The sequence below is a fragment of the Scyliorhinus canicula genome, chromosome 18, assembly GCF_902713615.1.
Source record: "Scyliorhinus canicula chromosome 18, sScyCan1.1, whole genome shotgun sequence".
In the NCBI taxonomy this organism is placed as follows: Eukaryota; Metazoa; Chordata; class Chondrichthyes; order Carcharhiniformes; family Scyliorhinidae; genus Scyliorhinus; species Scyliorhinus canicula.
The window spans coordinates 60,753,202-60,781,144 of NC_052163.1; the positions used below are offsets into that span (position 1 = coordinate 60,753,202).

The following is a 27,943-nucleotide window of genomic DNA, read 5'->3' on the forward strand; positions in this document are numbered from 1 at the left end:
CCTGAGGTCTCTGGGGCGAAGGGGATAGATCCCAATGCCTCAGATGCCTCGGGAATATGCACATTAAAGTGAGACTAGCTGTTGCGCTTTAATATGCAGATTCGCTAAAAAGTAATCCTGTCCACAATGGGCAGAATTTACATCACAATGTCTCACGAGATTGCTTTAGATCTCGTGAGGTTTTGCGAGCCGGGTAGATCCCGGGAGCGGGGTCTCCCGGCTTTTATCAGCCATGCTGCATAGGGGCAAGCTACTTTTTGGGTGCAGCATTGTCGTAAAATTGCACTCAATGAAAGACATTGTTGCACAGTTGTCAGTACTGTTGTTTCACAATGCAAGAGACCCGGTTCGATTCCCGGCTTTGGTCACTGTTTGTATAGAGTCTGTATGTTTCCCCAGTGTTTGCGTGGGTTTCCCCCGGGTGCTCCAGTTTCCTCCTACAGTCCAAAGATGTGCGGGTTAGGTGAATTGAACATGCTGAATTGCCCCGTAGTGTCCAAAGGTTAGGAGGGGTTGCTGGGTTATGGGGATAGGGTGGAGGTGTGGGCTTAGGTAGGGTGCTCTTTCCAAGAGTCGTGCAGACTCGGTGGGCCGAATGGCCTTCTTCTGCACTGTAAATTTTATGACAAGAAAAATGTGGTTTTCTTCATCCATGAACACAGCCTCCACAAGTATACCAGTGACAACCAGCTCGACCCTCCTAGAATCTCTTCTGACCCCCTTTTCTGCCTCAGCTTGTCTGTCATTCAGTCTGGATCGAGTCAAACTTTCGGCAGCTCAACACGAGGAAAACTGAAGCTGTTGTTTTTGGCCTCGCCACTAACTTTGCACTCTTAGTTGTCGCTGAGACCATTCATCTCTCTTGGTCCCTGACACAGGCTGAACCAGTGTTTTCAACCTTGATGCCATGTCTAACCTAGAGGTGATCCCAGATCACTTCACTAGCTGTGTGTGCTTATATTCCTATCGCACCACAACATTGCTCTCCTGTCACATCTCTTCCACTCCAGACCCAACACGTGCCTTAGTCACCACTAGTAGACTGGATGACCAAAATCTGCTTTTTGCTGTTCTCGCATGCTCCAACATCCACAAGTTCCAATGTGTTCAAAACTCCTTTATCTTGTCCGACACTAATCATCACTCACCCATCAGCTTGCAAATCTACGCTGGTTCCTGATCCTTCAACATACTACATTTAATATCCTTGCCCCAGTCTTGTAAACTCCCCTCTCCAAACATTGCTCTGACCTGGGTCGTTTCTGCATCTCCTTCCAGTCACCGCACCACTGGTGAAAGAGTTGCCTTCCACCTACTCTGTGTAATCTGCCCCATAAACCCTTCTGCCTCTCTTTCCCCATTATAAAACTCCATAAAACCCATCTCTTTGACCTGTTCTTTTCGGTCAGCTCTCCTAATCCTTTTTGGGTTGGCCCCTGTCTTCCTCAAAGCTGTCTGTCAAACACGAATGCCACTTTTGACATTGTGGTGTTGTGTAGGTTCATTTGTTGCTATTTGGTATTCCTGTTGTCGGAGAATTACTTGGGAGCGTCAGACAGCCCATTCCCGATCATTTACAGGCGGTTAGAAAATCTACAAGGCTGCGGTATTTTCTCTGATGTTGCGAAAAAGGATTACAACCGTGAAGCAGCTAACAATTCAGAAAACTGGATCCTAGCTCTTAAACGCACCCCACTTTGTAACACAGGGTCTTTCAGTAAGAGACTCTTGTGATTTGTATTACTTCTATAGTTCTCAATGCTACAACTGGTAAAATCCAATAGGCATAGAACGCAGCCCTCACAGAAAGAGGGTGAAATGACACCATTCTGAACACTGTGGACAAGATTTTAACTCATTCACTTACACAAAGTTGAAATTGGACCCGGTGTTGGAACTTTAATCATTCAAAATACTGGAATTGGCAAATGATTCAGTTGAAACTCCAATAACTTCAACAAAACATTGAAATAACCATTAAAACCACCACACCACCATGATTTTTATGTTTAAGGGGTCTTCTGACAGGCTTTCTGGATGATGACAAGAGACAAAAATGCAGCTGGTGCACTAAAGGTCCAGATTGGACAGAGCAGATCAAACAGCAAACTCAGAAATCAAACATGAACAGCTGTTATTTCTTCCTGATATGTCCCATACAGCAGTGGAAGGTTGAAGCCACACATTAGATCATTTTCGCTCAAAGAATGTTCAAAACTAATGAAATGCCACAGGGTTCAGTGATGGGACCTCAACTATTTAGAATCTGTCAATAACTTGGGTGAAGGGACCTAATGTATAATTGCTGAATTTACAAATGGTACAAAGATAGGTAGAGGCAAAGCAGCATAAAGATGATTTCTTGAGGTATAGTTTTGTCAATTGTGCCAATGCAAATAAGGATGCAAGCCCATGTACGTTATCTGCAGGGAAGTACTGGCACATGAGAGGAGAAGTTTCAGATTTTGAAAGAGAAGTGGTGGTGGGTCAAGCTTTTTGAGTATTGTTGGAGTTCCACCCACCCGAGAAAGGGGGGATATGCCATCACACTACCGGCTTGTGCCTTGTAAATGATGTACAGGCTTTGAGGTCAGGAGGTGAGTTATTTGCCGCAGAATTCCTAGTCTCTGACCTGCTCTTGTGGCCACAGTATTTATATAGAGTCATAGAGGTCTACAGCACAGAAAAGACCCTTTGACTTATCATGTCTGTGTCGGTCAAAACAAACCCATTTTCCGGCACTTAGCCCATAGACTTGTATTCCTTGGCATCGCAAGTGCACATCTAAATATTTCTTGAATGTTATGAGGGCCTCCACCACCCTTTCAGGCAGTGAGTTCCAGACTCACACCACCCTCTGGGTGAAAATGTTATTCCTCGCATCCCCTCTAAACCTTTATCTTGAATCTATGTGCCCTCATCATTGATCCATCCACCAAGCAGAAAGGTTTCTTCCTGTCTATCTATGCCCCTCATAATTTTATACATCTCAAACCTGAACCCCCTCAGTCTCCTCTGCTCCAAGGAAAACAACCCCAGTCTACACAATCTCTTTACCCAGCTAGTCCAGTCAGTTTCTGGTCAATGGTAACCCCCAGGATATTGTTAGTGGGGGATTTAGTGATGGTAATGCCACTGAAAGTTAAGGGGGGATGGCTAGATTTTCTTGTGTCAGAGATGGTCATGGCCTGGCTTGTGTGGAACAAATGTTACTCACAACATGTCAGCCCAAATCTGGATGTTATCCTGGCTTTGTTGCATTTGTTTATGGACAGCTTCAGTATCTGAGGAGTAGCGAATGGCGCTGAACATTGTGCAATCATCAGCGAACATCCCCACCTCTGACCTTATGATGATCGGAAGATCATTGATGAAGCAGCTGAAGATGATTATATAATGTGGGAAAATGTGAACTTGTCTACTTTGACAAAAAAAATAGAAAGGCAGTGTAATAATAATAATCGCTTATTGTCACAAGTAGGCTTCAATGAAGTTACTGTGAAAACCCCTAGTCGCCACATTCCGGGGCCTGTTTGGGGAGGCCGGTATGGGAATTGAACCAGCCTTGTTTTGCATTACAAGCCAGCTATTTGGACCTCTGTGCTAAACTAGCCCCTAATATGTGAATGGAGAAGAAATTGCAGAACTCTACCCTACAGAGGGATCTTGGTGCCCTAGTCTGTGAATCGCAAAAAGGAAGTATACAGCTAGAGCAAATGAATAGGAAAGCAAATGGAATATTATTGTCTGTTGCAAGGGGAATGGAAGACAATAGTATGCAGGTTCTGCTCCAGTTGTACAGGGTGTTGGTGAGACCACATCCGGAGTACTGTGTACAGTTTTGGACTCCTTGGGTGAGATTCTCCGGCCAGACCCGCCTGGCGACTGGTGAATCCTGCCTAAGATCAATGGAGTTCTCCATTCTACGCGGCTCGCCATGGTAGCCTTGTGGCGGGCGAGGCTGGATTATTAAAGAAATTACATAATTGCATTACAAGGAGTTCAGAGAAGGTTGACTCGACTGATACCCAGGATGTGGGGGATGTTAACGTAGGAGGAAAGTTTGGGCCTTGGAGCTTCGAGGAATCAGAGGTGATCTTATTGAAACATAAAATCCTGAGGGGACTTGACAGGGTGGATGCGGAAAGGATGTTTCCTCTTGTGGGGGAGACTAAAACTAGGGGACACGGTTTAAAAATAATGGGGGCTGATTCTCCGTCGGTGGGATCCTATGTTTCGCCAGCTGTGCACTCACGCCCGCGGATTTCCCAACAGCGTGGGGGTGTCTACAATGGGAAACCCCATTGGCCGACTGCCGGGACAGAGATTCCCGCTGCCGGCGGGGGTGTGCCGCACCAGGTAACGGGAGCACGGGAAGGCGAATCACACCCGGTATCTTCTATTTCATTTTTCTCTCAGAGGATTGTGAGTCTGCGTGATTCTCTTCCCCAGAGAGCAGTCAGGCAGGGTCATTGAGTATTTTTATAGGTTGAGATAGATTTTTGATTGACAAGGGAGTCAAAGATTATAGGAGGAAGACAGGATAGCAGCATTAAGGTCACACTAAGATGATCCGTGTCCATATCAAATGGTGGAGCAGGCTCAAGGGACTGAATGGCCTACTCCTGCTCCTCATTCACATGTTTGCTTGTATGTTCACAGAATCATAGACGTTACAGTGCAGAAGGAGGCCATTCGGCCTATCGAGTCTACACCGGCCCTTGGAAAGAGCACCCTACCCAAGCACACACCTCCACCCTATCCCCGTAACCCCAACTAACCTTTTTTGGTCACTAAGGGCAATTTAGCATAGCCAATACACCTAAACTGCACATCTTTGGACTGTGGGAGGAAACCGGAGCACCCGGAGGAAACCCACGCAGAGACAGGGAGAACATGCAGACTCCAATCAGACAGTGACCCAAGCTGGGAAGCGAACCTGGGAATTTGGAGCTGTGAAGGAACTGTGCTAATCACTGTGCTACCGTGCTGCCCATAATAAAGTCTTCTTCAGCCACAAACTTGCCAACCCTCCCATAATGGTCTGCTGTGAAACTGTTTAAAAATGCTGCAGGAATTATAATTGGAGGTCAGGATTCGGTATTTTGATTGGAGGTCAGGGCTGGACAGCTGGATTTTGATTGGAGATCAAGATTGGGCATGTGGATTTTGAATGGCGGAAAGTAGAACAAAAAAGTTTTGGATTGTGGTAACAATTGGATGTGTGATTAGAGGTAAAAATTAGGAATTAGGGGTTTGATTAGTGGCAAGAATGAAGTATATCCTCTTGCAAATAGAATTGGAAATAACATTCATTTGTTGAAAAAGAAATGTCTCCGGAAGTTACAAAGAACCCCAAAGGAGAGAGTGCTCTTGACTTTTCACTTCACACTGTCACCATGACGAAGATCATTGATTGGCCCACATCAATTCAGAGACCTGGACTTCAAGTACATTTCAGACTATTGGAAGCTCTCAGTTCAATTTAATTAGTTCACTTGGTATCCAGAAAGTTGGCTCAGAGCCCATCACTGCTCTTATCTAAAACAAAATATTCCTGCAAAGAGCTTTTAACCGAGAGCAGCTCGATTATTACATGTCACTCACATTCAGCTTCTACAATTCTTCGGGGGTTTGCCAACTGAATGCTACTTCAAAGATCACTGGTATCACTTTCAACAGGTTAACTATAGAGATCATTGAGAATGCCTTAGCTCAAACACATGCAGGCTCCGGGAGGGAACCTGATACTTGGATAACTTAATGACGAACCAACAAGTTATATCCACAAAGCACCTTTCACAAACGCAGAAAGTCCCAAATACTTTAGTCAATGAAATCCTTTGGATATGTAGTCACTATTGTCATGTAAGTGTTAAATGGCCATTTTTTACGTGGCAAGGCTCCACAGTGAGCAATGCAATAATTCTTCAGTAATCTCGTTCAGTGACTTTAGTTGGGCGAATGAATGTTGATCAGGTCAATAGAGAGAACTCTCCTACTCTTCTTTGCAATGTGTGTGTTAGATCCTTTATGCTTGCATGGGAGGCGAGACATGGCCTCAGTTTAACATATTTTTTCAGCATCTCCGAGAGGGCGGCACTCGGTAGCACAGTGGTTAGCACAGTTGCTTCACAGTTGCAGGGTCCCAGGTTCGATTCCCGACTTGGGTCACTGTCTGTGCGGAGTCTGCACATTCTCCGTGTGCCTGTGTGAGTTTCCTCCGGGTGCTCCGGTTACCTTCCACAGTTCAAAGATGTGCAGGTTAGGTGGATTGGCCATGCAAAATTGTCCTTAGTGTCCAAAAAAAAAGGTTTGGTGGGCTATGGGTTCTGGGGATAGGCTGGAGATGTGGGCTTAGGTCAGGTGCTCTTTCCGAGGCCTGGTGCAGACTTGATGGGCCGGATGGCCTGTTTCTGAACTGTAAATTCTATGTCTACGTCTACTCAATCAGTACTGCAGTGGACTACCAGGTCCATTTGACCATACACTTGGGTTGTTCAAGTGGGATTTGAATCCACACCATTCTCAGAACTGAGTCTACCGACACAGTTGACAACAAAATATAAAAGCATGTGTTAATGTCTAATTCTAATCTCATGTCTAAATTCTAATCTCTTTATGTGCCACAATCAGCACCCTTCTCAACCTTAAACAACTCCATTTACATTCCTTTTGTCTTTCTGTCCACAACATCTTTGTCAATCTCCACCTATCGCTGGCCCTCTATCCAGCCCCTACGCTCCACGCACTCCCTCACAACAGTATGAATCTGACTCTATTTCCATTCTCTCCAGCTTTGACAAAGAGCCATCCAGACTCGAAATGTTAGCTCCCTTCTCTCTCCACAAATGCTGCCAGACCTGCTGGGATTGTCCAGTATTTTCTGTTTTGTTCCTAAGAAATAGATGCTGGATGAGGCCATTTGACCCATCAAAACTACTGTCATTCAATAAGATTGTGGCTGAATTTCTACATCAACTCGACTTTCCCACCCTACCCCCATATCCTTGCACAAGAGTCTATCAATCTCAGCCTTGAATATACTAAACAATTGAAAGGCACAGTCTTTTGGGGTCAAGAATTCCACAGATTCACAACCCTCTAAGTAAATAAATTTCTCCTCCTTTCAGTTTGAAATGGCCAACCCCTTATCCTGAGACCATGACCCTTAGTCACGACTCTCCGACAAAAAAAACTCCCAGAATTATTTTACATTTCAATGAGATCACCTCTCATTTTTCCAAACTCCAGAGTATGGAAGGCTGATGAGCTGTGGATGCTGGAAACATGAAATAAAAGCAAGTGCTGTAAATACTCAGCGGGTCAGGCAACCTGAGCGGCTGGGCATTTCCAGACAAACATTCAAATTAGTAGCAGGAGTAGGCCATTCAGCCCCTCGAGCCTGCTCTGCCATTCTAGAAGATCATGCTGATCTGAATGTGGCCTCAAATCCACCCCACCCATGATAACCTTTGCCTTCCTTTGTTAGTCAAGAATCTAGCTTCCTCTGCCTTAAAATTATTGGGCAGCACGGTAGCACAGCGCCAGGGTCCCAGGTTCGATTCCCCACTGGGTCACTGTCTGTGCGGAGTCTGCACGTTCTCCCTGTGTCTGCGTGGATTGGCCATGATAAATTGCCCTTCGTGACCAAAAAGATTTGGAGGCGTTATTGGGTTACGGGGATAGATTGGAAGTGAGGGCTAAAGTGGGTCGGTGCAGTCTTGATGGGCCAAATGGCCTCCTTCTGAACTGTATGTTCTATGTTCTATTCGTTGACTCTGTCTCCACAGCCGTCTGGGGGAATTCCAAATTTCACAACCCTCTGAGAGGGAAAAATTCTTCTCATCTCCATCTTTAATTATTTTTAAACTGCGTACCAATAGTTCTAGTCTCTCCCACAAGGGGGCACGTCCTTTCAGGGTCCAGAGACAATAGGCCAATACAATCAATCACTCCTCATAGAAGAGCTCTCTCATCCTAGGAATCAATCCACTGAACCCTGTATGCGTATCTTCTAAGACAATTATATCCTTCATTAGTTACAGGGACCAGTTCTCCAGGTGTGGTCTCACCAATGGTCTACACAATTACTCCAACCTCCAGTCATTAAGACTAACGTCCTGACAGACACAGATAAAAGTAATCAATTTGAAATGTTAACACTGTTCCTCTCCACAGATGCTACCTGACCTCCTGGAGATCTTTCAGCAATTTTTGTTTTTATTCTAGATTTCCAAATTGCTTGGATGTGATAGCCATTACAGCACTTGGTTGTAAGATAACTAAGGCTGAGAACTGAATGTTCAAGAGTATTTGACACTTTGGAAGGATAGGAAGAAACAACAGGGAGGTGGGGTAGCTCCGTTAATAAAGGATTCTGCTGTGAGTGCTGAAGGAATGATGTTCACGATTGGCCTTGGTGACAGTTGGGGCAAGGTTTCTGAGATTTTGAGAATTTCCTTTAATCTGGTGTTTTGCAATGTGCATCTCTCTACAAGTGTTTTGTGACATCTTTGAGAAGGGGAGAAACAGCAAAGCTCTTCAATGAGTCATGTTGATAATTCTTCACTGGTATACACAGAGTTCAAATGATTGATCGATTGATTGATTGATTTATTGTGGCATGTACTGCAGTACAGTGAAAAGTATTTTTCTGTAACCAAGGGAATGTACACAGTACGTGCACAATAGACAAAACGAATAATTGACAAAGTACTTCAACAAATAAGTAATTGGTTACAGTGCGGAACAAGGGCCAAACAAAGCAAATACATGAGCAAGAGCAGCACCGGGCAATGTGAATAGTGTCTTACAGGGAACAGATCAGTCCGAGGGAGACTCGTTGAGGAGTCTAGTAGCTGTGGGGAAGAAGTTGTTCCAGGGCTGGATTCTCCAAAAAATGGGGCTATGTCCCCACGCTGGCATAAAAACACTGGTGTTTCTCTCCAGACTTCCTTAAAAAAAAAAGACCAATTCACCTACCTGCAGGGGTCTGGCAGAGACCCGGGGTGCTCCACGCAGCTATGGCTGCGGATACGGCCCCCCACACTTCCGGTTCCGAGTTCGCGCATGTGCACGGTGGCGGCCTCCAGCGGCCATGCCGAACGTGATGGCGGACTCAACCGGTGGACCTGGACCAACAAACAATGTCCCACCGTTCTGCCCCACGCCGCTCCATATCACCTGCCCGATTGCTGCCGCAGCAACCCCCCCCCCGCCGCTTGATCCCCCAGCCCCTCACCAGGGCTGCTGCGGACTAAGTCCGCCGCCATCGTGCGTCAGTCCCAACCGGCCAGACATGGTTAGAACCATTCTGTCAGGAATTCGGCCGGTCGAGACCAGATTTTCACTGGGAGGGCCTCTGGCAATGGCTCCCCAGCCGTGCCGCGTAATTCGCGAGCAGCGCCGTGCCCGATTCTCATGTCGATTCTCCGCCCCCATGCCAAACGCGATTTCAGCATGGGGCTGCGGAGAATCCAGCCCCTTATGTCTATCTGTCTAGATGTGCGAATCTTCAGACTTCTGCATCTACTGCCTGATGTAAGGCCTGGGTGTGAGGAGTCTCTGACAATGCTGTCTGCCTTCCCAAGGCAGCGGGAGCTATAGACAGAATCAATGGGAGGATGGCAAGCTTGTGTGATGCGCTGAGGACATATAAGGCAGGAAATTGAAATTAGATTTAAATTTTGTAATGAAATAAAAGTCTGGGAAAGACAGCTGAGATTAAAGGAGAATGATGAAAAGACTGACAGAAAGAGTAAAAAGAAATTTTAAAATTTATTTTAAAACATCTCCAACAGTAATGTTCTTCGAAAGGAATGAAACGCTGTGCTTGTAAAATTACATTTTCAGAGTCAGAGAGGTCATTCATAAGTAATTAGCACTACTTAAATCATTAATAATTTGTTTACTCTTGAATAAACCAGTCCTAACCTCTTCAGCCATTGTTAGCGTGGAACTAATGGGCAAGTACAGGAATTTTAGGCTGGTGCAGTCTTTGAGATGGGGGAATTAATAATGGGAAAGAAGGAAATGGCAGAGGCTTTAAACAAATATTTTGTATCTGTTTTCAAAGTAGAAGCCTCAAAAAACATCTCAAGAGTAGAAGAAATCGAAGAGGCAAAGGGAGGGAGGAACTTAAATCAATCATATTCATTAGAGAAAAAAATACTGGGAAAACTAATGGGACGAAAAGTTGAAAATTCCCCTTGGACCTGATTGGCTGATTTGACAGACTTAAAAGAAGTGGTTGCAGAGATAGAGATTGGATTAATCTAAATTGCCTTAGAACCTTGAAAGGATCCAGCAGATTCATAAACCACAATTTTATCCTCTCTTCAAGACAGTAGGCAGGAAACTACTGCCCAGTTAGCCCAATATCTGTGATCAGGAAAATGGTAGAATCCATTATTAAGGAGGTAGTTGCAAGGTGTTTAGAAAATCATAATATAATCTGGCAGAGTCAACATGGTTTTGTGGCAGGGAAACCATGTTTGACAAATTTATTCTAGTTCTTTCAGGGTGTAATAAGTGGGGTTGACAAAGAGGAACCTGTAGATGTAGTGTATTTGGATTTCCAAAAGGCATTCAGTAAGGTACCACATACAAGGTTACTGCACTCTCATGGTGTTGGGGGTAATATATTAGCTTGGATAAAGGATTGGCTAATTAACGAGAAACAGCATTGGAATAAATAAGTAATTTACAACTTGTAGGACTGTATCCAGTAAAGTGCCACAAGGATCAGTACTGGGCCCTCAACTATTTACAATCTAAATGAATGACTTGGATGAACAGAAAAGCTGCATTGTTGCCAAATTTGCTGATGTTGTCAAGATAGGTCGGAAAGCAGGTTGTGAGGAGGATACAAGATGCCTTCAAAGTGATATTAAGCAAGTGGGCAAAAAATTGGCAACTGGAGTATAATGTGGGAAATTGGGAGCTTATTCACTTTGGCAGGAAGAATAGATAAGCAGAATATTATGTAAATGGAGAAAAACTGAAGGATGCTGACAGACAGAGGAATCTGGGTGTCCTTGTACTTGAATCACAAATTGTTAGTATGGAGGTGCAGCAAGTAACTGGGAAGACAAATGGAATGGTATCCTTTATTGCAAGTGGAATAGCAAACAAAAGTAAATAAATTTTCTCATAACTGTACAGGGCATTAAGTGTCACTGGCTGGGCCAGCATTTGTTGGCCATTCCTAAATTACCCTTGAAATGAGTGGCTTGCTAGGCTACTTCAGAGGGCAGTTCGGAGTCAACCGCATTAGGATTTGCAGTCACATGTAGGGCAGAGCAGGTAAGGACGGCAGTTTTCCTTCCCGAGAGAACATTCCCGAGATTTCCTTCCCGCGAGAACAGACGGTATTTACAACAGTCCATGATTTTACATCATCACCGTGACTGAGATTAGCTTTCACCTCCAGAAGTATTCATCAAATTTAAATTGCACCAGCTGCCATGGCGGAATTTGAATCCCAGTCCCCAGAGCATCAGTTTGATATTAATCTTTGGATTACTAGTCCAATGACATTCCCACTGCCGGTTCCACTTCAAATTATGATGCCATGACCTTTTCCTTTTAACCACAGCAGCACAAAGTTTTGTTCCTTGTCAATGTTATGAAAATTTGGTTCACATTTCATTTCTTTTTAGAATTGTCCTCATAAGGCCTTGCGGCAGAAAGCAATCAGCAGAGTTAATTTGGCAATCTGTGAGAAACCTTTTGGGTATCCATTGGCAACACAATCAAGGAGCTGAGGCATCTACAATCATGAAGTTTGTAAAGAAAAGGTGGAGGGTCATGTATCCAGAAAGCTAATGGATGGACCCCCATAGAATCTTACCTCAGAGGAATCGCTGGAATAATAATAGGAGAATTAAAGTAAATTCCAGAGGGCTGTGGCATACTTTTCAGTTAGTCCCCATAAAATTGAATGAGCCTTCAGAATTGTGAGCTTTCTCATCTAAGGTGTCCAAATTTAGTGTAGAGGATGGTGTCCTCTATCGTCGACATGCCAGAAAAGGGCCAGGGTTTGACCTTGCAAGATCTCCACAATAGACACCTGGGGTGTCAGAAATGAAAATGTGAGCACGCAGCTATGCTTGTTGGTTGAGCCTGTATGCTGACATTGAACAGTTGGCCCGACAATGTACCATCAGGAGCTCCAGCAGCTCCTGATGGCCACAACCCTCCATCTTTGGGAATGGCCTGGGCGATCATGGGCACGGTTGCATGCCGTTTTTGCCGGCCCGTTTCAGAGTTTGATGTTCCTCCTCCTAATTAACGCCCATTCCAAATGGCTGGAGATCCACAAAGTGGGGGCAACCACCTCCAGGGTTATGGACAATGGCACACCTTTTACAAGTGAAGGGTTCTCTGGGTTTCTGAAATCTAATGGGGTACAATACATCCGAACTGCCCCCAATCCCCTGGCTCCAAATGGACCAGCAGAAAGGGCAGTCTAGATGCTCAAACGTGGGTTGCAGAAATAGTTTTCACTGGGGTGGCTCCGGCTGATGGGGCGGAGGCTTTGGACACACCCTTAGCATGGTCTTCCCTGATGTTGGCGGGAAGGTGCGTCACAATCAGGACCCGCAAGGGCATTGTCCTGTTCGATTAATGAGGGTAGGGCAGTGGATGTTGTCTACATGACTTCAGTAAGACCTTTGACAAGATCCCTGATGGCAGTCTGGTACAGAAGGTGAAGTTGCATGGGATCAGAGGTGAGCTGGCAAGATGGATACAGAACTGGTTCGGTCGTAGAAGGCAGAGAGTAGCAATGGAAGGGTACATTTCTGATTGGAAGGCTGTGACTAGTGGTGTTCCGCAGGGATCAGTGCTGGGACCTTTGCTGTTCATAGTATATATAAATGATTTGGTGGAAAATGTATCTGGTTTGATAAGTAAGTTTACGGACGATACAAAGGTTGGTGGAATTGTGGATGAAGACCGTCAGAGGATACAGCAGAATATAGATCAGTTGGAGACTTGGGCAGAGAGATGGCAGATGGAGCTTAATCCGGATGTGAGATAATGCATTTCGGAAGATCAAATGCAGATGGGAAATATACAGTAAATGGCAGAACCCTTAAGAGTATTGATAGGCAGAGGTGTCTGGGTGGGTAAGTACACAGGTCACTGAAAGTGGCAATGCAGGTGGAGAACATAGTCAATAAGACATACGGCATGCTTGCCTTCATCGGCCGGGGCATTGAGTAAAAAAATTGGCAAGTCATGTTGCAGCTTTATAGTTAGGCCGCACTTGGGATATAGTGTTCATTTCTGGTCGGCACACTACCAGAAGGATGTGGAGGCTTTGGAGGGGGTATAGAAAAGTTTTACCAGGATGTTGCCTGGTATGGTGGGCATTACCTATGAGGAGAGGTTGGAGAAACTTGATTTGTTCTCACTGGAACGACGGAGGTTGAGGGGCGGCCTGATAGAAGTCTACAAGATTATGAGGGGCATGGACAGAATGGATAGTCAGAAGCTTTTCTCAGGATGGAAGAGTCAATTACTAGGGGGCAAAGGTTTTAGGTGCGAGGAAATGGTTTAGAGGAAATGTACAAGACATGTTTTTTTACACAGAGGGTGGTGGGAGCCTGGAACTCGCTGCCAGGTGAGATAGTGGAAGCAGATACAATTTAACTAGTAACTTTGAATAGGATGGGAATAGAGGGATATGGTCACTGGAAGGGTAGGGGGCTTTAGTTCAGATGGGGAGTATGGTCAGTATAGGCTTGGAGGGCTGAAGGGCCTGTTCCTGTGCTGTAATTTTCTTTGTTCGTTCTTCTTTTTTCTTGATGTCGACCGCCCAGGTTCTTTGTACCAGGTGATGCAGGGTACGTCTGAAACGGTGCCCAATTGAATTCCGGGACCGTCATCCGTGAGACAGTGCTGGTCTCCTATGAAGTGCAAATCCAGGGTCGCGTAATGTGAAAGCATTTAAATCACATTAGGTCCAGGCAACCGATTCTTCGTAAAATTCCTCGTGAACGAAAAATTGTGGACGACTGTGGACGTGTGGACGACTGCGTGCCAAAGAAAGCAGTACGTACGTTCCCCAACCGGAAACCATGGCTCAACCGCGAGATTGACTCCCTACTGAAGGACAGATCGGAGGCGTTCAAGGCAGACGACCCTGTCCTATACAAGAAATCCAGGTACGACCTCCGCAAAGCCATCCGAGATGCCAAGAGAGAATATCAAACTAAGCTAGAGTCACAGACAGACACTCGGCGGTTGTGGCAAGGACTAAGCAACATAACGGGCTACAAAGCGAAGCCGAGCAGTATCTCTGGCAGCAGTGCACCCCTCCCCGATGAACTTAACGCATTCTATGCTCGGTTTGAGCAGGTAACCAACAACCCGCTATCGAGTGCCCCAGCAACCCATAAATCACCCATACCCACCATCACAGTTTCCGAAGTCAGATCGGCCTTCCTGAAAGTGAACCCACGGAAGGCGATGGGCCCGGACGGGATCCCTGGTCGTGCACTCAGAACATGCGCGGACCAGCTGGCAGAGGTTTTCACAGACATCTTTAACCTATCCCTACTCCACTCCGAGGTCCCCACCTGCTTCAAGAAGACCACCATCATACTGGTACCAAAGAAGAACCAGGCAACGTGCCTCAATGACTACCGCCCGGTGGCCCTGACGTCAGTTATAATGAAGTGCTTTGAGAGGCTGATCATGAAGCGCATCACCTCCATACTCCCGGAACACCTTGACCCACTTCAATTCGCATACCGTCGCAACCGGTCCACATCAGACGCCATTTCCCTGGCCCTACACTCATCCCTAGAGCATCTCGAAAACAAGGACTCCTACATCAGACTCTTATTTATTGACTACTGCTCCGCCTTCAACACCATAATCCCAGCCAAGCTCATATCAAAGCTCCAAAACCTAGGACTTGGCTCTCCACTCTGCAACTGGATCCTTGACTTTCTGACCAACAGACCACAGTCAGTAAGAATGAACACCAACACCTCCTCCACAATAGTCCTCAACACCGGTGCCCCGCAAGGCTGCGTACTTAGCCCCCTACTCTACTCCCTGTACACACACGACTGCATGGCAAAACTTGGTTCCAACTCCATCTACAAGTTTGCTGACGATACGACCATAGTGGGCCGGATCTCGAACAACGACGAGTCTGAATACAGGAGGGAGATAGAGAACTTAGTGGAGTGGTGCAACGACAACAATCTCTCCCTTAATGCCAGCAAAACTAAAGAGCTGGTCATCGACTTCAGGAAGCATAGTACTGTACACACCCCTGTCAGCATCAACGGAGCCGAGGTAGAGATGGTGAGCAGTTTCAAATTCCTAGGGGTGCACATCACCAAAAATCTATCCTGGTCCACTCATGTCGACGCTATCACCAAGAAAGCACAACAGCGCCTTTACTTCCTCAGGAAACTAAGGAAATTTGGCATGTCCACATTAACCCTTACCAACTTTTACAGATGCACTATAGAGAGCATCCTCTCGGGCTGCATCACAGCCTGGTATGGCAACTGCTCGGCCCAGGACCGCAAGGAACTTCAGAGAGTCGTGAATACCGCCCAGTCCATCACACGAACCTGCCTCCCATCCATTGATTCCATCTACACCTCCCGCTGCCGGGGGAAAGCAGGCAGCATAATCAAGGATCCCTCCCACCCGGCTTACTCACTTTTCCAACTTCTTCCATCGGGCAGGAGATTCAGAAGTCTGAGAACACGGACGAACAGACTCAAAAACAGCTTCTTCCCCACTGTCACCAGACTCCTAAATGACCCTTTTATGGACTGTCCTCATTAACACTGCACCCTGTCTGCTTCATCCGATGCCAATGCTTATGTAGTTACATTGTATATCTTGTGTTGCCCTATTATGTATTCTCACGTATTTTCTTGAATTCTGTTCAATTCCCTTTTCTTCCCATGTACTGAATGATCTGTTGAGCTGCTTGCAGAAAAATACTTTTCACTGTACCTCGGTACACGTGACAATAAACAAATCCAATCCAATCCAATCCAAATTCTTGTCCAGCTGAATCTGATGCCTGAACGGGCCAGAGCAGAGCCCCGCAGGGGTCAAGACGCTGGTATGTCGGCGCAGTGGTTAGCACTGCTGCCACATGGCGCCGAGGATCTGGGTTCAATCCCAGTTTATTGTCCGTGTGGAATTTGCACATTCTCCCCTTGTCTGCCTGGGTCGCACCCCCACAACTCTGAGTTGGGAAGGGTAGGTGGATTGGCCCCCCTAAATTGCCCCTTAATTGGAAAAAATAATTGGGTACTCCAAATTTATGCTAAAAAAAAGACGCCGACATGAGAGAGGTTGTCGCCAGAGATTCGGATACGGAGACCCAACTGGCGGTGGTCTCCGACGGGGAGTCTACAGTACAGCAGCCTCCGGCAGAGAATCCACCTCCGCGTTCCAGTCAAAAACAACGTTCGTCTTCCCGGTACAAACCTCCCGATCCTGCGCCGCGGTAACACGACACATAGCTGGATACGAAGCGAGTCCGGCGCCCATCATCCCCGCAGGTGTCGGAGGATTCTTCAGATTTTGGGAGAAAGGGGGTCTCATAACCCGCTCAGGAATTACGAGGTGGCAATGATTAAACTCCCTATGAGTCTCGCTGACAATGAGCTCCCCCTTAAAGGGGGCGGGGAACCCGAAACCATGTACAGTTTTATGAAGTTGGCCAGTTTCGGTATCGACGGGGGAGACCCAGCTGGGATCTTTCGTGCTGCATAAATAATACTTATTGTAGTAAAACTTTATCTCCTTTTAACAACTCAGCATGGACTCATTTTGAGGTCTATAAAACTAAATTCATAGAATAAGTCATTGTAGACAATAAGTGTTAAATTAATAGTGCTTTCTTTATTTAATTCTTGTTTAAAATAAAGTTTGTCTTTGTTTAAAAATGTGAAATCTTGTAGCATAGTTCTGTTGGTTAATTGCCGAGTGTTTGGATTTCATCTTTAAATGTTAATATTCCTAACTGGGTCATAACAGAAGGTGCAACTGTGTTTAATGTTGATGACATTCACATGGCTAACACTACACTCCCCTAAGTTAAATACCGTTTGCTAAATGCCCCCCTGACACATCAAAATCTGCTTGTAGCCATTTAGTCTCCTCCAGAAACTTAACACCTGCAAAAGTCCGTACATCATCCACACACATGTGGACCATTCCCCTGATACCTTGATCCAGATTGTTTGTACGGCCCTATAGCGAGAGAGGTGATCTTCAACCCTTCAATCCATGGCTGGATGTTAATTTGACTGCCAGAAGCAACAGGACTGTACAGTACTCCAATTCAGTCGGTCACCCCAGTCCCTTCTACACAGTTGACAGCGGACTAAGGAAAAGTGATTGATTACACTGCTAATTTGGAAGCATTACAGCTTTGTAGCCTTGACATGAGCAAGTTATTAGTCCACGAGGATCCTGTTCCTCCTGTTGCGTGTCTCATACACTCCTGTCGAATAATTGCTACCTCTTCCATTGGGACTTTCTGGCTGCAGTTTCAATTAACTCAGACAAAACTCATTTGCGCTGCAGTGTCTGTTGCACAAAACTCTCAGAGATTCGAACAAAAGGTAACAAATCATTTTCGTTGTCACTCATATTTCAATGAAGCTGGAGTGCTCCCTTTGGAGTAATTTGTCCCATTTCCAGAGTTACTGACTGGCAGCCAGGAACATCCATTAACGCTCTCCAGTGATATAATAGGACATCTGTGACTCTTCCTCAATCCATTTTTCATGCAAGAATGTTTGTGTCTGTGTGTGTCAACAACGAAAGCCAGGAATTCAAAACACTTAAAGTTTTGGCTTTTAAGTAGGGTTTAAGTGATAATTCCAGGATCCTGAGACACATTCGCAGGGATGGAAATACAACATTGCAGCCTTATTCTACGATCCTACAATTAAATCCTGTGAATGTGGCAGCGGCTCATGAAACGGAATCATAAATTACCCCCTTTATTTATTTTTTGAGATAGTTTATTTGTTTCATTGCCAGCCGGGAAGGAAGAGAGGGAAAGACTTGTTTTTCCTGATCATCGGACACCCCAGAATGCTTTGCCGATGTCAATGAAATACTTTTGATGTACAGTTGGTGTCATAATATGGCAGCCCATTGTACAGCATGGTCCCACAAACAGCAATGTGACAGCGACCAGGAAATCTATTCTTTGATGGTGTTAATTGAGGGATAAATATTGACCAGGTCACCAGGATAAATCCCCCTGGTTTACCTTCAAGTAGTGTCCTTGGATCTTTGACATCCCCCTGAGCAGGCACATGGGGCCTTGGTTTAACGTTTCATCTGAAAGACACCACCTCCAACAGTGCAGCATTCCCTCAGTACTGCACTGAAATGTCACCATTGATTTTTAATCCTCAAGTCCTGGAGTGGGACTTCAACCCAAAACCTTTCTGAATCAGAGGTGGGAGGTTCTACCAACTGAATCACGGCTGACCTTAGTTGGTAGCACCTCTGTTCCTAAGTTGGAATATTAATAGTTCAAGCTTAAAACCATGACTTTGGTGCAGATACTCCTGAGATACATTAGTGTGTGTCACTGAGAGGAGGTATTCATTGTTGGAAGTACCATTGTTACTATTGTTCACGTGGCAAACGTAAGCTTCAGTCTGCTTGAATGCACCTGGACAACAATTCCCCCTTCAACAAATACCACAAGAAGTAGGTTGATAGGCTCATCCATCACATTGCTAATCATGAATAATGCTGGCACAGTCTAACTCAGTGTTTTGCTGGCCTACATTAACAGCAGTCGCTACAAGATATCCAGGCTTGGACTGACAAGTGGCAAATAACATTTGTGCCACAAACGTGCCAGGCAATGACCAACTATTTCATATCAATAATTGTCAACCCACCTTGTGTGGCACAACTGATTTTCACTGTCACTGTTTCATCTGGCTGGACCATTAAAAATGGTCTCCTCACTCCCAGCAGCCCACCCATGCCAACCATGCATGGGCAGCATAATATTCATGCAAATCAGCTTGGGACAATTAGTGTGCCTAACTGCTTGTGTATTATGGAGACCGATGTGGGGGTGGGTGTGAAGTTGCCATGCAAACTACCTGTAATTATTTACGTGCCACTTTGCCCCCCTGGTGAAACCATGTCAGCAGCTGGTGGGGCATAAATTCCAGCCCGGCAATGGGGCGATGCTTAAGATGCAAATAAAAGGTTTATAAGGATATCACTGTAACTGAGAAACTACAACTACCAGGAAAGCTAAAAAGGCTGAGTGCCTTTTGCCTAGAAAACAGAAAGTTGATTGAGTGTGTAAAATTCTTCCTGTTTATTCCCTTGCTTCCCCTTTCTTTTATTTTTGCCATTACATTTTTAACCCACGGATCATTAATGGACATCTGGCTTTGCAGCAGCCTGTCTTTGATTCGGACGGATAATTTTGGCAGGGTTCGGTGTGGGTTATCACTGTGTTGGTCTCTGCTGGTTCTGGCAGGGGCCAGTGATGGGAATTGTCTGGGACTCGGTTGAATTGATGTGGCTGGTGGCCAATGAGTTGGCCCAGAGGGCTATGCTCTGCCCGATGGCAGGTGGTGATTGGATATTATTCCATTGGAAGGCTTTTTGGAGGCCCGGAGTTCCGGTTTTGTTTCAGTTTTGATGCTGGCGGCCTGGATGGAGGGGTCTAGCTGGCTCTCTCTTAAAGGATCTAATTGATCCTCTCCAGAAGGCCGCTATGGGAGCTGATTGGCTCTCCAGCAAGTTTGGGTGCCGTTCTCTTGAGGCCTGAAGTAAAACCATGAGCTGGAAGTAAGGTTTGATGTGAAATAAAGTGTCCCTCCAGAAAGATATAGACCTGAATTTGAACTTCGAGCTGAAAGCCCAGTTGGATGAGGAAGGGTACAGGTATGTTGTTGAGAAAAGGGTGCAGGTGTGTTGTTGAGGAAAGGTACAGGTGTGCTTTTAAGGAAGAATGCAGGTGTTGAGAGGAAGGGTACAGGTGTGTTATTGAAGGAGGATAGGATACACCTGTGTTACATAGAACATAGAACAGTACAGCACAGAACAGGCCCATCAGCCCTCGATGTTGTGCCGAGCATTGTCCGAAACCAAGATCAAGCTATCCCACTCCCTGTCATTCTGGTGTGCTCCATGTGCCTATCCAATAACCGCTTGAAAGTTCCTAAAGTGTCCGACTATCACAGCAGGCAGTCCATTCCACTCTCTGAGTAAAGAACCTACCTCGGATATCCCTCCTATATCTCCCACCCTGAATCTTATAGTTATGCCCCCTTGTAACAGCTACATGCACCCGAGGAAATAGTCTCTGAATGTCCACTCTATCTATCCCCCTCATCATCTTATAAATCTCTATTAAGTCGCCTCTCATCCTCCTCCGCTCCAAAGAGAAAAGCCCTAGCTCCCTCAACCTTTCCTCATAAAACCTATCCTGCAAACCAGGAAGCATCCTGGTAAATCGCCTTTGCAGCCTTTCCAATGCTTCCACATTCTTCCCATAATGAGGTGACCAGAACTGCACATAATACTCCAAATGTGGTCTCACCAGGGTCATGTATAGTTGCAGCATAACCCCATGGCTCTTAAACTCAAGCCCCCTGTTAATAAACTCTAACACACTAAGCCTTCCTCATGGCTCTATCCACTTGAGTGGCAACCTTCAGAGATCTGTGGACATGAACCTCAAGATCTCTCTGTTCTTCCACATTCCTCAAAACCCTGCCGTTGACCCTGTAATCCGCATTCAAATTTTTTCGACCAAAATGAATCACCTCACACTTATCAGGGTTAAACTCCATCTGCCATTTTTCACCAGCTCTGCATCCTATCAATGTCTCTTTGAAGCCTACAACAGCCCTCCACCTCATCCATTACTCCACCAATCTTGATGTCATCAGCAAATTTACTCACCCACCCTTCAGCCCTCTCCTCCAAGTCATTGATAAAAATCACAAATAGCAGAGGGCCCAGCACTGATCCCTGTGGTACACCGCTGGTAACTGGTCTCCAGTCTGAAAATTTTCCATCTACCACCACTTCCATGTGATAGCCAGTTTCTTATCCAATTGGCCAAATTTTCCTCTATCCCACACCTCCTTACTTTCTTCATGAGCCGACCATGGGGAACCTTATCAAACGCCTTACTAAAATCCATGTGTATGACATCAACTGCTCTACCTTCATCTACACACTTAGTTACCTCCTCAAAGAATTCAATCAAATTTGTGAGGCAAGACTTACCCTTCATCAATCCGTGATGATTATCCCGGATTGAGCTGCATCTTTCCAAATGGTCATAAATCCTATCCTTCAGGACCTTTTCCATTAACTTACTGACCATCAAAGTAAGACTAACTGGCCTATAATTACCAGGATCATTCCTATTCCCTTTATTGAATAGAGGAACAACATTCGCCACTCTCCAGTCCTCTGGCACTATCCCCGTGGACAGTGAGGACCCAAAGATCAAAGCCAAAGGCTCTGCAATCTCATCCCTTGCCTCCCAAAGAATCCTTGGATATATCCCATCTGGCCCAGGGGACTTGTCGACCCTCAGGTTTTTCAAAATTGCTAATACATCCTTCCTCAGAATATCTACCTCCTCCAGCCTACCCGCCTGTATCACACTCTCATCCTCAAAAACATGGCCCCTCTCATTGGTGAACACTGAAGAAAAGTATTCATTCAACGCCTCTCCTATTTCTTCTGACTCCATGCACAAGTTCTGTGTTGTTGAGAAAGATACAGATGAGTTGTGAAGGAGCGGGTACAGGTGTGTTATTGAGGAAGGATAGGGTACAGCTGTGTTGTTGAGAAATATACAGGTGTGTTGTTAAGGAAAGATATACGTGTGTTGTTAAGGAAGGGTGCAGGTGTGTTGTTGAGGAAAGATACAGGTGTGTTGCTTTTTACAATTAAAAAAAAATAAACTTAGAGTGCCCAATTATTTTTTTTCCAACTAAGGGTCAATTTAGCATGGCCATTCCAACCACGCTGCGCATCTTTGGGTTGTGGGGTTGAGACCCACACAGATACGGGAAGAATGTGCAAACTTCAAACTGACAATGACCCAGTCCATTATTAAACCCTGGTCTTCAGCGCCATGAGGTAGCAGTGCCAACCACTGCCCCACCGTGCTGCACGAGAATGCAACAAAATATAGATAGATTGGAGAGTTGGGCAGAGAAATGGCAGATGGAGTTCAATCCAGGCCAATGCGAGGTGATGCATTTTGGAAGATCAAATTCAAGAGCGGACTATATGGTCAATGGAAGGGTCCTGGGGAAAATTGATGTACAGAGAGATCTGGGAGTTCAGGTCAATTGTACCCTGAAGGTGGCAACGCAGGTTGATAGAGTGGTCAAGAAGGCATACAGCATGCTTGTCTTCATCGGATGGGGTATTGAGTACAAGAGTAGGCAGGTCATGTTGCAGTTGTATAGGACTTTGGTTAGGCCACATTTGGAATACTGCGTGCAGTTCTGGTCACCACATTACCAGGAGGATGTGGATGCTTTGGAGAGGGTGCAGAGGAGATTCACCAGGATGTTGCCTGGTATGGAGGGTGCTAGCTATGAAGGAAGGTTGAGTAGATTAGGATTGTTTTAGTTGGAAAGATGGAGGTTGAGGGGGGACCTGATTGAGGTATACAAAATTATGAGAGGTATGGACAGGGTGGATAGCAACAAGCTTTTTCCAAGAGTGGGGGTGTCAGTTACAAGGGGTCACGATTTCAAGGTGAGAGGGGGAATATTTAAGGGAGATGTGCGTGGAAAGTTTTTTACGCAGAGGGTGGTGGGTGCCTGGAACGCTTTACCAGCGGAGGTGGTAGAGGCGGGCACGATAGCATCATTTAAGAGGCATCTAGACAGGTATATGAACGGGCGGCAACAGACGGAAGTAGACCTAGGTAAATAGGAGACAGGTTTAGATAAAGGATCTGATTGGCGCAGGCTGGGAGGGCCGAAGGGCCTGTTGCTGTGCTGTAATTTTCTTTGTTCTTTGATACAGGCGTGTTGTTGAGGAAAGATACAGGTGTGTTGTTCAGGACAGATACAGATGTGTTGTAAAGGAAGGGGGGCCAGGTGTGTTATTGATGAAGGAAGGGTACAGCTGTGTTATTGAGAAAGATACAGGCGTATTGTTAAGGAAGGGTGCAGGTGCGTTGCTGAGGAAGTGCACAACTATGTTGCTGAGGAAAGGTACAGGTGTGTTAAGGAAAGGTACAGGTTTGTTGAGGAAAGATACAGGTGTGGTGTTGAGGAAAGATAGAGGTCTGTGTTGAGGAAAGATATAGGTATGCTGTTGTGGGTTGCTGAGGAAAGATACATGGGTGTTGTTGAGGATGGGTACAGGTGTGTTGTTGGTGAAGGGTACATGTGTGTTGTTGATGAAGGTTACAGGTGTATTACTGACAAATTATATAGGTGCGTTGTTGAGGAAAGATACAGGTGTGGTGTTGAGGAAAGATACAGGTGTGCTGTCGAGGAAAGATACAGGTGTGCTGTTGAGGAAAGATAGAGGTCTGTTGTTAAGAACAATTTCAGGTGTGTTGTTGAGGAAAGATACAGGTGTGGTGTTAAGGAAGGGTGCAGGTGTGTTAAGGAAAGGTACAGGTTTGTTGTTGAGGAAAGATACAGGTGTGGTGTTAAGGAAGGGTTCAGGTGTGTTAAGGAAAGGTACAGGTGTATTGTTGAGGAAAGGTACAGGTGTGGTGTTAAGGAAGGGTGCAGGCGTGTTAAGGAAAGGTACAGGTTTGTTGTTGAGGAAAGATAGAGGTGTGTTGAGGAAAGATACAGGTGTGGTGTTGAGGAAAGGTACAGGTGTGCTGTTGAGGAAAGATAGAGGTCTGTTGTTGAGAAAAATTTCAGGTGTGTTGTTGAGGAAAGATACAGGTGTGTTGTTGAGGAAAGGTACAGGTGTATTGTTGAGGAAAGGTGCAGGTGTTTTGTTAAGGAAAGGTACAGGTGTGTTGTTAAGGAAGGGTGCAGGTGTGTTAAGGAAAGGTACAGGTTTGTTGTTGAGGAAAGATATAGGTGTGTTGTTGAGGATGGGTACAGATGTGTTGTTGGTGAAGGGTATATGTGTGTTGTTGATGAAGGTTATAAGTGTAATACTGATGAATTATATAGGTGTGTTGTTGAGGAAAGATACAGGTGTGTAGTTGAGGAAAGATAGAGGTCTGTTGTTAAGAAAAGGTTCAGGTGTGTTGTTGAGGAAAGGTACAGGTGTATTGTTGAGGAAAGGTACAGGTGTATTTTTGAGGAAAGGTACAGGTGTATTGTTAAAGAAAGGTACAGGTGTGTTGTTAAGGAAAGATAGAGGTCTGTTGTTAAGAAAAGTTTCAGGTGTGTTGTTGAGGAAAGATACAGGTGTATTGTTGAGGAAAGGTACAGGTGTATTGTTAAGGAATGGTACAGGTGTGTTGTTAAGGACGGGTGCAGGTGTGTTGTTGAGGAAAGGTACAGGTGTGATGTTAAGGAAGGGTGCAGGTGTGTTAAGGAAAGGTACAGGTGTGTTCTTGTGGAAAGATACAGGTGCATGGTTGAGGAAAGATATAGGTGTGTTTTTGAGGATGGGTACAGATATGTTGTTGGTGAAGGGTACATGTGTGTTGTTGATGAAGGTTACAGGTGTATTACTGACGAATTATATAGGTGTGTTGTTGAGGAAATATATAGGTGTGCTGTTGAGGAAAGATAGAGGTCTGTTGTTAAGAAAAGGTACAGGTGTATTGTTAAGAAAAGGTACAGGTGTATTGTTAAGGAAAGGTACAGGTGTGTTGTTAAGGAAGGGTGCAGGTGTGTTAAGGAAAGGTACAGGTTTGTTGTTGAGGAAAGATATAGGTGTGTTGTTGAGGATGGGTACAGATGTGTTGTTGGTGAAGGGTACATGTGTGTTTTGATGAAGGTTACAGGTGTATTACTGACACATTATATAGGTGTGTTGTTGAGGAAAGATACAGGTGTGTTGTTCAGGAAGGATAGAGGTCTGTTGTTAAGAAAAGATACAGGTGCATTGTTAAGGAACGGTACAGGTGTGTTGTTAAGGAAAGGTGCAGGTGTGTTAAGGAAAGGTACAGGTGTGTTGTTGAGGAAAGATACAGGTGCGTGGTTGATTTAGGGTACAGTTGTATTGTTAAGGAAGGATGCAGGTGTGTTGTTGAGGAAAGGTACAGGTGTGTTGTTGAGGAAAGTTATAGGTGTGTTGTTAAGGATGGGTGCAGGTGTGTTGTTGAGGAAAGGTAAAGATGTGTTATTGGTGAAGGGTACAGGCGTATTATTGTAGCCATCTGGGATGACCACTTCCAGAATACAAAATGGATAATCGCAATGACTGCAGGGACTGCAATGTTAAGAAAGCAAACAGGCACAGAGCCTGTATGCATATTGGAGAAGGCAACTCCCAGACAAGACTGAAACTGTAGATCAATTAACATATCGATGGCCCATCTCCGGGAACAAAGGAATGACACTCAAGCAACCGATCAAGCTCCAGACACCCCGGCGCAGTTCCCCAAACCGAAAGCGTAAACAAAGCAAAGCCAATGGCCACCGAGGACACGCCCAGCCATCAAGGCACCCACCCCTTTATTGGTCAAGATCAATACGAGTGATCAAGATACGGCCCAATTAATTGGGGCCAAGTTCAAGGCCCGCCCAAAAGCGCACGAAGCCCCTTCAGGTATAAGAAGAAGGCCCCGAGAGAGAATTGCTATCTTGGATTCGGCTCTCGAAGCGGAGAGACCCGCCCACCAGCTGCACCAGAAGCAAGTAAGCCCAAGGTCAATGCTCGCTATCAGACGGATGACCTTAGCTGTTCTCCTGTCACCTCTTCGAACCCAACAGCCTCAGATCTGAACAACGGCCATTGTTCCTCTGACTGAGCGGGCACCTGAAGTTAGGTATAGGCGTTAACGTTAGAGCCATCTCGTCACAGGCAGTTTAGTTTGTAGTATTTTGTGCATGTGTGTGTGAATAAATAGTATTGACATTGAACTAACTAACGGGTGCATTGGTTCTTTGATCAGTATTCGGGTTTGAACCTTGTGGCGGTATCGAAAGATACCTGGCGGCTCTAGAGAAAACATAATTAGGATTAAGGAAGGCACCATGTTGACTGCCATATTTATAACCAGATAAATATAGCAACATTACTAACAAATGGTATATTTGTATTTGTAGTTGTTTTGTTTATTGTCACGTGTACCGAGGTACAGTGAGAAGTATTTTTCTGCGAGCGGCTCAAACAGATCACTTAGTACATGAAAATAAAACAAAAGGAAAAGAAAATATAACAATAGGGCAACACAAGGTCCACAATGTAAAAGAGAAAGGTTTGTGATAATGTTAGAGTTAGAATTAAATTTTAAAAGATTAGTATGATTATAAGAGATGTAAAAAGAGGATTTCTTTGGGAGAGCTCGCAAAGAGTGCCTCAATCCGGAGCTATCTTGCTTTTGTCCACCCATTTGTGTTGTTGAGGAAAGACACAGGTGTATTGTTGAGGAAAGGTACAGGTGTATTGTTAAGGAATGGTACAGGTGTGTTGTTAAGGAAGGGTGCAGGTGTGTTAAGGAAAGGTACAGGTGTGTTGTTGAGGAAAGGTACAGGTGTGTTGCTGAGGATTAGGTATGGTTGTGTTGTTGAGTAATGGTATAGGTGTCAATGAATAATGGTGCAAATATGTTGTGGAGGAAGAGGAGCACGTGTGTTGTTGAGAAAGAGTACAGATGTGTTGTTGAGGAAAGGTACAGGTGTGTTGTTGAGGAAAGGTACAGGTGTGTTGTTGAGAAAGAGTACAGATGTGTTGTTGAGGAAAGGTACAGGTGTGTTGTTGAGGAAAGGTACAGGTGTGTTGTTGAGGAAAGGTACAGGTGTGTCATTGAGGAAAGGTACAGGTATGTTGTTGAGGAATGATACAGGTGTGCTGTTCAGGAAGGGTACTGATGTGTTGCTGAGGGAGGGTGCAAGGGTGTTGCTGATGAAAGGTATAGGTGTGCTGTTGAGGAAGGGTACTGGTGTGGTGTTGAGGTTGGATGCAGGTGTATAGCTGAGGATGGGGTACAGGTAATTGCCGAATGGTATAGATATGTGGTTGAGGAAAGATACTGGTGTGTTTTTGCTGTAGAGTACAGATGAGTTGCTGTGGAAAGGTATGGGTTTGTTGTTGAGGAAAGGTACAAGGGTGTAGTTGAGGAAAGATACAGATGTAGAGTACAGGTGTATTATTGAGGAAAGGTACAGGTGTGTTGCTGAGGAATGGTGCGTTGTTGATGAAGTGCCCAGGCGTATTACTAACAAATGGTATAATCTCTTTAAAAAATCTTTTTATTGGCATTTTCAACATTAGGTACATTGACATTCGTGTTTATTTATTGTACAACGTAATGCAAAAAGGTATTTGTCTTACTTTCTTTATTTACAGATTGCTGTGGTCTAGTTTGGCGTGTCCTCCCCCCTCCCTGCACCACCCCCGCTAGCCCCCCTTCTCCGTCTCCCACTCCCTTGATATCTTCCTTGGTCGATATGGGGGGTTCCCCCTTTTATTTTGCTGGATGAGTGGGGGGCGAGTTCCCCCCTCCCCCCGTGTTGTCCCCCTTTGCCCGTCTCAGACTCTGCCCCTTTCCCATCTCCCCCCTGGGTGTGCGTCCTTGGCGTTGCTCCTTGTCATTTTTTGGTATAATCTCTTTATGTGCCACTATCAGCACCCTTCCTAGCCTTAATCACCATTGTTCCCCCCCAACCCCCCATTCCACTTGGGCCAACTGTTCCTAGTTGCCCTTTGACACACTGCTCACCTTTGTTCTGCCATTCACAGATTTTAATCTCTTAATGTGCCACTATCAGTACCCTTCTTAGCCTTAATCACCTCCATTTACATTCCTTGTATCTTC

At 45.3% G+C, this 27,943-nt stretch overlaps 1 protein-coding gene across 4 annotated transcripts in view; it reads right to left on the reverse strand.

Moving 5' to 3' along the window:
• Positions 1-27,943, reverse strand: part of cacna1g (calcium channel, voltage-dependent, T type, alpha 1G subunit) — an 827,599-nt gene that overhangs the window by 272,434 nt on the left and 527,222 nt on the right. The gene's annotated exons all lie outside the window — the stretch shown is intronic.